Here is a 12,013-nt window from a genome sequence, read left to right as displayed (position 1 = left end):
TTTGGGGTTATTGTGTGTTGTTCTTTCTCAAATCAATGAGAGATGGTTAAGATTAATAATATTGCTTTCAAGCTAGGCCAGCTGATTTTGGGTGTTTGCTGAAGTGACCTTGGTCTTCGTTTATTTTATCTGACATCCCACACCCCATGAAAAACTGCTATTATGTTTGCTTTTTAGCAAAACTTTTCATTTAAAATGTATTATTTTTTCTGGCTTTATAGACTGGGATTTTCAAAAGCAAACAAAAGGAGATGCTCAGCCTTTACTGATTTTCACTGAAAGCTGATTGCCTCAATTTGTGGTCTTGAACTCCTGTCCTTCTGCACATCTCTTAGTGATTTCTTCTTTCATGGTATACTAATGATGATGTGTTACTTGATTTCCCCCCCGCCCCACTTTGCAAGTCTTGGGAGTTCCTGGCATGCTCCCTATGGGTGTTGTCAGCGGCAAGTGGCAAGTGGGGTGGAAGTACCACCAGTGTTCGTTTACATCTGGCAGATTGCATCCGCTCTTGCCTCGCTTCCCCTGCATCACAGCCCTGCTTCAGCCTGTAGCCTGCTATGTTGGTCAGTCCCGCAGCACTGGAATTACTGGTACACAGATCTAGGCCTTTACACCGTGCCTCTCCTCTGCTGCTGAAAGTTTAGGCCTTTTAACAGCGTGGTACCACAGAAAGTCAACTACAGTACAGTAAGAAGAGAACGTAACCTCTTTGGTCTAGTTCATGCTACGCTACGGTTTAAGTATACAACGCCTTTTGGGGAAGGCACTTGAAATCAAAGTGCACGTTGTTCTTACAGCTACACTGTTCTCCTTTTATAGTGGGACTGGGAGAGCCCATCTTTGGTAAGTGTGCCAGAAACTTTCCAAACAAGCATCTAAAATATTTCAGAAACTGGTTTTGAGAGTGTTCTGACTGTAGTATGTCTGTCTGAGTGAAGTAAGTGGTGGGACTTGCACCAACAAAACAAAACAAAGAAAACTTCGTTCTTGTATATGTTTATGCAACAGCTTTTGGTCAGTGTAGCCACCTGGAGTTGAACCTGAGACATCTAAAGTGAAAGCGTAAATGGCCGAAGCTAGCAGAACAAAAAGTAGACTCCCATAAGGGTTAGGTTTTGCTTCTCAGCATCAGTGGGAGTTGGCCCCCCCAAATACCTTTAAATGATGCAAGTCTTTTATTTATCAAAGGGACAAGTACAAAAATCTACATGGCGCAATTACTGACCTTTATAGAATTGTTCCTTTTTTAAACTTAAAATATAGTTTTACTATTTTACTTTTATAATTTGTATAAGATATACTTGATAGAAATTTTGTCTTAAACTTGTAATTTTAGTATTTGAAGAGAGGTTTCTCATGGAAAAAAAAATTAGGCAAAAAATACTTGGAAAACTTTAAAAAAAAAGTTATAAAAAACTAATTCATACAACATAGAACTACATATATAAAAAAGAAAGACACAGATGGCAACTACTTCATTTAATTAGATCATGAGGATTTTTTTTAGTGTTAGCTACGTTGTCTGTCTTTTGAGCCAGCAACTGTGCAAGGGAAAATGAGTCAAGCTGGTAAGGAAGGGTATCATTTTCTTCCATATGAACTCCAGGAACTTCATATTTGAAATTTCACTCTGAATAACAATTTCTGGTAGGAAATTTCTGGACTGGCTTTTGGAGTTCTCTCTCTCTTTCTGCCTGCCCCCCCCCCCCCACACACCTTGCTGCATAACAGGGAAGGCAAGAGCGCATTCCCAGTTCTGAGGTGCTTCCTGACCAGCAAGCCTTAATTTGCTCGGGATCACAGGGCAAGGCAAGCCCTGTTCTGTCTTCTCGCCTGCATTGCTGCCCTTACCATCAAGGTTTCACATCCATACTATTCTGCCATTTTTTGGGGTCTAACTAAACCTTTTCCCAATAGATTAAATATTAGCAGAATGTTACAGTTAAATCTCAAATTTTGTGTATTTGACCTTTACCCTTAATTGCTTGCCCAGCATAAAGGTTTGGTGCTTTGTTCCTGAAGTCTCTACATGAGGTGCTGTGCTTTAAAGTGTGTTTATACTCTTTCAGATTAATTAACCGTGACCTTATGAACCACTGTCCTTATTTAATTGGTGGCTCCAAAGCACACTAATGGCATAAATCAACCGATAATGAGATTCAGACTTGCTTTTAAAATATATAATAACACTGCATTGATATAGCAAATGAGATTTGTTGATTTTCTGTTGGTATTACAGGAGAGGAGACACAATTAAATGTGTACTTTCGGGATGGGGGAGGGCTTGGTTGGAATGAATAATATGCACTTCAGGGCGGGTGTATGAAATAAGGAGGATATTCTGCATCAAGATAAGTTTGGTATTCTCTCCTTGTCTCTAGGCAATGTGCAGTACTGGCTGGTGCACTTTAGGATACAGCAATGTTGTGGGAAGGTGTTTCTTAAAGATTACTGGAGGCTAACAAAAATGATGATTTCATCTTAAATATAGTTACATGTTTTTAAACTAAGCTTACACCCACTGTTTTATGAACTGCAAATTAATCAGATAGCTCCCAGAGAACAAAAAGGTTTTGACCTAAACTAGTTGCCCAGGCTTCATGACTATTTTCAGTTTAATGTTACCCATATCCATCCTCACATTTTGGAAGGAAAACAAGGACTATGCAACAAAGTTTCTTTGTTTTCATAAGAACTAAAAATGTGCTGTATGTAGACCAAACAATAAAAATAAACTACTGAACTACCTTCTAATGCATGGGGGTTCTGGAGAGAGGAAACCATGGATATTTAGAGGCATAAAGTGAGTCATTGTGCTAGTTAAAGAATTTTATAAGGCAAGCTCTGTGGGTTTGAGTTGCATCTGTTACCTTTCCAGCTAGAACTGAGGGGTATGCAGCAAAAAGAATGTTGGATTTAATCATGCCATATAGTGAACACATTGTACTTAGACTAAGCTTCTAATCGGGATCTAGACCATAGGAGAACAAAATTGTTAGTCTGTCTTTCTGTATGAATTTTGCCTTAGATGGGTTCCAGTTAAGCACATCTAAACAGTGTTATTTAAAACCAGTTAAGCTATAAAATACTGTTAACCAAATACTTTTAAAAAGGAATGAATGTTCCATAGCACTTAAACAAAGCAAACCTCATAGCTATTTTCCTTATTAAAAGATAACCATGCTTGTGTTTATGACAGTTCGCAGAAGCCGTAATGGACTGGGTTGCTATGGTGTGAGATGCAGAACAATGAAATAATTGTTTCTCCTGGTATTGGCTTCCTGGAAACAAATTCTGTGTAAATTACTTGGCTGAAATAGTGACAACAGTGCTGTTTGCAGTTTTTAGTTCATAGTTAAAAAATACTACTATTTATAATATTAAAGAAGTAAAATTTATCAGTTTTATGCTTTGTTTTTACTTTTTCTTCTACATTTTCAGGTCAGTTTCATGAATTCAAAAGCAACTTACCAGTGATTTCTGGGAGCTGGGGCTGATTTTCTTGTTTATTTGTAAGTATTTGTTGATTAATCTTCCTATTAGGTATTTCTTTGTAAAACTATTTTAATATGAAAGTTAGAATCTGTTCTAAAATGCCATTTTCATATAACATTTTTTAGAATGTTCTCTTATTAAGAAATCTACCTAACTACTTAGAAACATTTGGAGTTTTTTTTTCTTTAAATTAATGCTTTAGTTATTCAGGGGCCTATAGATACTCAGATTAACAGTGATTATCAGGCTTTCCTTTGGTTTTCCTAATAATGAAAGAATAGTGCTACAGTTCTGTAGCACATCAAATTATGACTGTTGTGGATAGGACTGTGTCTTGCTGTTGTGACAGAAATTGTTTCTAGAAGTGACTGGGGCCCTGATTCAAGACTGACAGGACTTTTAGAGGAAATGCTAGTTGAGTTTATTGAGGAGATGCTAAGATGACTACTGTTTGCTGAACTGGGAGCTTATCCTGGAGAAAGCTGACCTTCATGGTTGCAGCAAAAATTACTTCAGCCATTTAGGCCATGACCCAGGAAGATACTTCAGCATATGCCCAAGTTCAGATAAAGCAAATAGGACCAGGCCCATGCATGAATGCTTTCATAAAGGGAGGGTTAGAGAAGAGGGGTCTGTGAAGAAGATGCTCACTCATGCAATGAGGAGAAAGCTTTCAGAACTGCTCTTTTGGATAGTCTTCAATTTTATTCAGATACAATAAGGAAAATCTATTGAGGCTTAGGCTTGGCATGGTATAAATTATTGCAATACCTTCTGCTTGATGTTGTATAAGTGAAACCAATCTATATAGCCTGCTCTCTGAAGTCCCAAATACAGTTTACAACTAAATATCTATTCAATCATTTGTGGAAAAAAAGGTTCATGAAACTACATTAATCAGGGAAGAATATCACTGTTTATTTTCTTCACATGAAAATGTATTCAGTTTGTACTAACTCTTCCTCTTAACAAATATTTAATTGTATATATGTTTTACTATTAAATTTGCAATTTCCTTCATTTACAGGTCAGTAGGCATTTGTTTCTTTTTAATAAACACTGACAGTCATATTTATTGGAAAGACTGTTAACAAATAATTTTAAACAATATATAATAAAACAATTTTAAAGAAGCATTACCTTTGAAAAATACTTTTCAGATGGCAATGTAAAGTTATAGGCTGATTGCTGAATGGATAGTGAGGAATTTATTTTAACTTTTTCTAACCTTACCACTGCACTCTTTTATGAAGTAATCACTTAGGCTTTCTCTGCCTCAATTTTCTGATCTATAGATAGAAAATAGTAATTTTAAGATCTTACAAAATTCTTTACTAATTGTATTATGAACTCCTGATGTGAGGCTTGTCTGGGTTGACGGTGGCAGAAAGATGTGGTAAACAAATATAGACATATAGTATACTTTGAAAACAGTGTTCATGTTTAGGTCAATCAAGTAGGTATATTATAAAGTACTTCAATGAGAAGTGCCAATTGTTGTTATCACACAGCTGTACATAGGCTTTTGCAGAATAAGTTGTTAGTACAGTTAAGACACTTCACAGTATTGTGGGCCTGTGAACTGGAACATGCTTCAGCAGTCTTACGAATGAAGCCAAGTAAGTGATTATACACAATGACTGTACAAAATGAACTACAGTCTAGTCTTTTATAGATATTCTCTGCAAATCAGAGGTCAGTTATACTGAAACAAATTTGTGGAGAAGCTAACACTACTGCTGGCTGTCCTTGCTCTTTGATTAGAAAACTTCTTGTAATGTTTAGCATTATAAATTTAGGAACAAATCCAGACTCTAAATTCAAAGAAACTGAAAATTAAAAAGTAGCATGTACAACTAAGCTGATAAAGTGGTGTCTCCTCAGATACTGAAAACAAGATTGAAGTATATATTCTGTATTAATACAGAATATACCTCAGTTCAGCTGATACAGACTCTCAGTGTGCAGTAACAGTAACATGTATAGTGTCATAAATTTTCATTCTGCACTATAGACTAATAGGAAAGGATATTACAAATTAAAGGCTTGATTTCTGCAAATACTTATTCATGTGAGGTGCTCATGGAGGCCAATCAGAGAAGCAGCAGGACACAATAGGCTGTAAGCAAATGATACCACGTAAGATGAAATGTTTGCGGGTTGTTGTGGAAGACAAAAGTTTTGCATCGTGTGAGGAGTTTCCAAAAGATTAAATTCTAGGCAGTATTTAAAAATAATTAAGAGAAGTATATACCTATGCTGTAATATTTGGGCATATTTGTTTGATCTATACTCCAAAGGGAAGGAGTGTAGATCAACACTAGGGAGATTCATCTTTGTAACTATACATATTTTCATACAGGAATACAGCAAGATCAGCTAAATACTTCTATAGATCTATACCAAAGCTATTTCAACCAGGGGCTATAATAACTTTTTGCTCAAATTTTTGAAAGTTTTGTCATAATGCATTCTGCTGTAACATGTAATTACTTGGATCATCCAGTTCAGACAACTTTGGTTTTTTTGTCATAGTTGGCTAGTTTTGTTCAGGAGAAAACAGGATTGATGATTCATACAAAAGTAAATTGCACGGAAAATATGACATTTGTGCTTTTGTATAATGCCCGCAAAGTAATTGTCTTAACTGAAGGTTACTGTTTTCAAGAGTATGGTCTTAACATGGTTTAATTCACTTAATTGTTCTTCTCAAGTAAGTTTGTCCAATAGTAAATTGCAATAGTTTTTTAGTTATTTAAATTTATAGAAGGTAAAATAGATGTCCTCTAATAACACTGCATGTAAAATAAATTTTGTGTGTATGTTAGCAATTTATATTTTTTTTTTTTTTTTTTTTTTACTAACAGTTCAGTTTCTGTGTATATGTTTTATTGTAACTTGAGTGTAAACTGAAAACAGAGGAAAAAGGTCTACAATGAATGGTGGTAAAGCCCATGAAACTTCAATATCTTGCTAGAATAGCTCTTCAATTAAAAGCCTACCTTGAAAATATACTTAAAATAATATAACTGGAGTAGAGACTAAAATCAAATTGCTTTAAAAACAAGTAGTTTTTTTTAATCAAAGAAGGTTTGAAAATAGAAACACTAAAGACACACACGTGCCTGTACACACAGACACATGCATATAACACAACAAAACTCATAGTGTAGGTAGGTAAACCTTATCTTTTCAAAAACTTAAGAAATCCAGACAGCACATCATCAGAGACTATATTTTGCTTCAAACTCAGTATTTAACATGTTTCCTCAAACATACTTTTAATGCAGTTTTTATGCTTCCTTGGTTTAGTTTGGAATGATTCTATTTAAAACTTAGGGATTGTTTTCATTTGCAACGTGGAACGTCTGACCAAATAGGTTTGTGTTTTGTATCTGTTACAGCTTACTTAAAAAGAGAAAACTATTAAATTTTGAATATTTACATGCTAAAGTTGAAGAAGGCACAACTTATTGGGAGCAAGTGAAGAATTTTGTGTTTTCACACTATTTAGCTTCACAGGTTTAATTAATAGCATCTGATGTTCTACTGAATTACTGTTATTTTATTTGGGAAAATATAGTGTCTATATTTTCTAGATAGATAATATGCTGAGCTCAGTTGTTAAAAAGTAGATTTACAGCTTCATTTTCCTCTTCTTAAAATATAATTGTTTATCAGTATTTTGAACAAGGAGGTGTTTATCGGATTATCACTTACCTCTCTGTGTAAAGAACAGTTTCTTTTGAAATTTCTGTTGAGAAAGCTAAGTGTAGTCTTACCAGGAGCTCTGTTTGCTGCAATGACTGTAGCTTTTGTAGACAGAGATGTGCTGGAGGTACTAGAGGTTCCCTGCTAGCATTTGTGATGTATCCACGTAAAATAATTTGCTTACACATGAAGCAGCCACCCGGCAGCCTGGGGCTCTGTTTTCCCTGTGTTATTTTATAAATGGTGGATGTAAAGTCTGCTTCTAAAGAAACACTATCTTACTATTTGTATGCCATGCTTGCATTACAGTAGCATGCAAATTCTCGAATAAGAATCAACTTCTGTTGTGTTATGTGGGGGTATAAATAAATATGAAAGCAATGCACCTATCTTGAAGAGTTTCTCATTTGAGAAAGCTTCCATTCAAAATATACAAATACATCTACATCTTAGATATACTTAAAGAGAGAATCAATCAAGTAAAAATCAAGTGGAAAGCAGAAGGACATTTCTTTGTACTGCAGTGATGCCCAGTGCATACATACTCGGGCACATTTGCCAATGTGGGTGCGATAGAGCACAGCTGTGTCTACCCAGCACTGCACGGGGCTAGCTCATATGCTCCACTGCACAATATAGTTGTACCTGAAGAGAGGCAGGTGTGGGAAAAAAAGACTGAGGGGAAGAGAGAAAGGTGTCTGGAAAGCTCATCTGCCCAGAGCAGGACAGAGGAAGTCTGACCAAAACAACAGAAAGCTTTGTTTGTTGGTTTTTCAGTGTCTGAAATTCTCTTCCTTAGCCATTTCCAGCTGGGTTTTCTGATGGACTCCCCTGTGTGAATATTTTCTAAAGCCATGTGGTTGTGGAAGGTCATCTAGGGACTTCTAGTCCTCTTAGTAGGAGGAATGTCTGTTGCATGATGCTGGCACAGAATATTGTCCCTATCTGAGTTCCCATTTACTTTCTGAGTACAGCAGACGTTATTTTGGCTTCTTCTCTATTGACTGTACAGACTGTTTCTTCATAGTAAGTAAACAAATGAATAGATACACAGTATGCACATGTTATGAAAACAATATGCTTTGTGTTCATTTTACCCATATTGTCTTCTAGTAAGTGAATAGTGCACTTTAACTGCTTTTACCATTGCACATATACTTCCTTCAGTTCCTAAGGAATAGTGAAATGTATGTTGTAAGAGAAAATAAACAGAATAGCAATTTGCATTCATATAAACCCAAAAGGTTTCATGCTTTCATATTCTTTAGCCATACTAAAATGAGGACAGCACAGAGTGGGAGAGATCCATCCAAACAGCTTCTGACACATTGTACAAAGACCGAGGACATGTATGTTGTCCTTGTTTACTTTTTGATGAGGTTTAATCATTTAATGAAGCTACTGCTAGAAATGTTCTTTCAAAGGATTGTTGTGTTCTCCATGTGAGGACCTCTTTGCTCCATCACTGCTTTGGTTGAGGAGGATAGGATTAGGGACCTTCTGGGCAGACTAGACATCCACAAATCGATGGGGCCAGATGGGATGCACCCACAAGTACTGAGAGAGCTGGTGGATGTTGTTGCCAGGCTGCTCTCCATCATCTTGGAAAGGCCCTAGAGAACTGGAGAGGTGCCTGAGGACTGGAAGAAAGCCAATGTCACTCCAGTCTTCAAGAAGGGCAAGAAGAAGGACCCAGGCAACTATAGCCTGGTCAGCCTCACCTCCATCCCTGGAATGGTGATGGAACAGCTCATTCTGGATGTCATCCCCTGACATATGGAGGAAAAAAAGGTGATCAGGAGTAGCCAGCATGGATTCACCAAGGGAAAATCCTGCTTAACCAATCTGATAGCCTTCTATGATGGCTGGGTAGGTGAGGGGAGAGCAGTAGACGTTGTGTACCTTGACTTCAGCAAGGCTTTTGACAGTGTCTCCCATAACATCCTCCTAGAGAAGCTCTGGAAGTGTGGGTTAGACGAGTGGACAGTGAGGTGGACTGAGAACTGGCTGAAAGGCAGAGCTCAGAGGGTCATCATCAGTGGCGTGGAGTCTAGTTGGAGGCCTTTGGCTAGTGGTGTCCCCCAGGGCTCAGTACTGCGTCCCATCCTGTTCAACTTCTTCATCAATGACCTGGACGAAGGGACACAGTGCCTCCTCAGCAAGTTTGCAGATGATACCAAGCTGGGAGGAGTGGCTGATACACCAGAGGGCTGTGCTGCCATTCAGAGAGACCTGGACAGACTGGAGAGCTGGGCAAAGAGGAACCTCCTGAGGTTCAACAAGGGCAAGTGCAGAGTCCTGCACCTAGGGAGAAATAACCCTAGGCACCAGTAGAAGCTGGGGGCTGACCTGTTGGAGAGCAGCTCTGCAGAGAAGGACCTGGGAGTGCTGGTGGATAACAAGTTGACTATGAGCCAGCAATGTGCCCTTGTGGCCAAGAAGGCCAATGGTCTCCTGGGGTGCATTGGGAAGTCTGTTGCCAGAAGGTTGAGGGAGGTGATCCTGCCCCCTCTCCTCAGCCCTGGGGAGGCCTCACCTCGAGTACTGTGTCCAGCTGTGGGCTCCCTAGTACAAGAGAGACATGGAGCTACTGGAGAGAGTCCAGCGTAGGGCTACAAAGATGCTCAGAGGGCTGGAGCATCTGCCCTACGAGGAACGGCTGCGAGAACTGGGCCTGTTTAGCCTGGAGAAGAGAAGCCTGAGGGGGGATCTTATCAATGGGTGTAAGTACCTGAAGGGAGGGTGTCAGGGGGATGGGAACAAACTCTTTTCAGTGGTGCCATGTGACAGGACAAGAGGCAGTGGGCAGAAATTGAAGCACAGGAAGTTCCGCCTGAGCGTGAGGGGGAATTTCTTCCCTGTGAGAGTGACGGAGCCCTGGCACAGGTTGCCCAGAGAGGTTGTGGAGTCTCCTTCTTTGGAGATCTTCAAGGCCCGCCTGGATGCAACCCTGTCTACCATGCTCTAGGTGACCCTGCTGAGCAGGGAGGTTGGACTAGATGATCTCCAGAGGTCCCTTCCAATCTTACTGATTCTATGATTCTATGATATGTGTACTGCACTAGATCCATCTGCTGTGTAAAAAATTATTTATAAAAGCACTAAGAAAAAATGAAAATGTTCATTCAAACAATTCTATTTTTGCAAGAATGAAGGATGTTGTTCAAGTTGCATGCAATGCTTGAGGGACAGGAAACTACTAGGAAATATTTATGCTAAGCAGCTGAAATAAGAGCATGGAGGAAGAGTATTCATATGAGTCTATACCTGCAGAGAATCCTATAGGTTTTTCTGCAAGTGATTGGCATTTTCAAAGGCAAAATATTTTTAGAGATGAAATGCTTGTTCATCACAAAACCTTAGGTCATTTAACAGCCACAATACATGATCTTAGAAAAACTGTGGAGAAATTTTTCTACCAGTTGCACTGAACAGTAAATTATATATAGTATGGACAACGCCAACAATTGGTGTGAGCATTAACTTTTCAAATCAGATTATTTAAGAGGGCAAGTGTTATAAACTGTCCACAGACAGCTGTATTCTCTCTCCCTTCCTGACACACATATACCAATGGCTGTTTGATTCATTTATTGACATAAAACAGAATTGCTTAGAACTAACCACTCATTCATCATAATCACAGTTACAAGAGAGGCTGGAGTAAGAGGTTAACTGCTTGCTAGATGTCTCAAGATCTTTGGTATATACCAAAGCCTGACTTAATAGAAATCTCGTAATAGTGTGTTGAAGGTAAAACAGGAGTGTTAATAGCTAAATAAAAAAATTCGATGAAGACTATATTGTAAAACGCTCACATTTCTAAACTTAATTGAAAAGGGCTGATCAAAGTGCAGGGCCCATTAAAATGCTACTTTAAGACTGTAAAGATAAGATAGAGCACAATGGGCAACTCTAAAAATCAGTGCATATTTTCTTAAATTCATTTTCCATGACAGAAGTTTGCTTCTTGGCAGCACTTATGTTAGTACTGAATATATTAATAAAGTGAAGAATGTTCATTTTTACTTCTAGTAGTTTGAGTTCATTCACAGTGGAGGTGAACTGGTATTTGGGATATCTATATTAACAACACATTCAACAAAATCAGTTTGAACTAACTGGGAGCAGCTTGCTGTTCTTAATGTTTGTGTGTGATAGATTCAGTACTGTGCAACATAAAATATTAAAACTATTACTCTTAATTGTGTAGATACCACATTATCTTTTTTGGTTTATAAGAGATTAATATATAATCCTGGCTCTGAAAGTTAGCCTGAAGGATGCTCCTTGCAGGAGCCAGAAACCCCAAGGAATAATTAATCCCTATGCTGAAATAAATCAGGTTACATACATTTTTGAAGTTCCAACTCTCGCTTGTATCTTCTCCAGTGAAACAGTTCACAGAATGTCTTCTTATTTTCAGTATAAAAGTAGAAGTTTGATCTGCAAAGGAGATGCTTTCTATCTGGAAATTGGTAGGAGTGAAGGTCTGACCAAGAAATGTGGTTGGAGAGAGTAGCTGAGACAGGGCACCAGTGGGAAGATGGCTGGTTAGCTAGGAAGCTAGATGTGTATATGGAATTCTTACTGTTTTAGCGTCTATTTTATGAAATACTCTATGCTGAATATTTAGTATTTTTCTTTTTGAGAAATGCTTGGTCAGTGATTAACCCCATCATTTCCCCAACAGTGCTGGACTATAGTCAGAACTGCTGAGGAGATGAGAGTAAAGTGCAGGGCCTGAAGCCTAAATGCTCAGCATGATGCGAGTGAAGTATGAATTTCACTCAAAAAAAAAAAA

At 38.1% G+C, this 12,013-nt stretch overlaps 1 protein-coding gene across 11 annotated transcripts in view; it reads left to right on the top strand.

The window, feature by feature from the left end:
* The window catches only part of SOX6 (SRY-box transcription factor 6), a 366,958-nt gene that overhangs the window by 48,949 nt on the left and 305,996 nt on the right, over positions 1 to 12,013 (top strand). For 10 of the 11 annotated variants that reach the window (XM_062576052.1, XM_062576050.1, XM_062576051.1 and 7 more), the window contains one exon: positions 3,445 to 3,515. The gene's annotated coding sequence lies outside the window, so the exon portion shown is untranslated. Of the gene's footprint in view, positions 1 to 3,389; positions 3,516 to 12,013 lie in introns of all 11 variants that reach the window. The other variant, XM_062576046.1, reaches the window with a different exon arrangement.

The sequence above is a fragment of the Rhea pennata genome, chromosome 5 (genome assembly GCF_028389875.1).
Source record: "Rhea pennata isolate bPtePen1 chromosome 5, bPtePen1.pri, whole genome shotgun sequence".
Taxonomy (NCBI): domain Eukaryota; kingdom Metazoa; phylum Chordata; class Aves; order Rheiformes; family Rheidae; genus Rhea; species Rhea pennata.
Note: the sequence above shows the minus strand (reverse complement) of the source record. Positions and strands in the feature narration are given on the sequence as shown.